Below are 625 nucleotides of genomic sequence, written 5' to 3'. Positions count from 1 at the left end.
TATATACACGTGTGTCTTTTATATATAAATATCTATATATGTATATATATACACACACACACACACACACACATCATCTCCAGGCCAGCGGTCACTCTTTCAGGGATGAAGATGTTCACATCCTGGACAGAGAGGAACGATGGTTTGAGAGAGGAGTAAAGGAGGCCATCTTTGTGAAAAGAAATCGTCCATCATTAAACAGGGGTGGAGCCTCCGGGTTCAATTGTCCCCCTCTTACAATGCTGTGATTGCTAGTATCACTCAGCCCTCTGTGAATAGTAAACAGCCATCAGGTGCTAATGATCCATTGTTAGGCTGATGGTCCTTCTTGATCATGTGATCAGCTGGTTTTGGTTGTCAGCAGCAAACTGGTTGATCCACTCTGAGAAGGTGCTATTTAAGAGACTGAGCTGAATACAGCACCTCAGACTGAGGAAGTCTCTCGGATGAGAGACGAAACGTTTCTACATATTTTTGTTGATTTGCTTTGTTTTGTTTTTTTGAATGTCCAGAGGACCAGATTTAACTTTTTTTAGATGGCTCAACAGAGTTAGGATTTTTTTATTAGACTAGCTATGGTACTGAAAAGAAATATGAGCAGTGGCGGATCATGGAGTTTCCAATG

The sequence above is a fragment of the Nematolebias whitei genome, chromosome 15 (assembly GCF_014905685.2).
Source record: "Nematolebias whitei isolate Nwh7 chromosome 15, NemWhi1, whole genome shotgun sequence".
Lineage (NCBI taxonomy): Eukaryota > Metazoa > Chordata > Actinopteri > Cyprinodontiformes > Rivulidae > Nematolebias > Nematolebias whitei.
The sequence above is the reverse complement of the archived record's forward strand: the minus strand, read 5'-3'. Positions refer to the sequence as shown.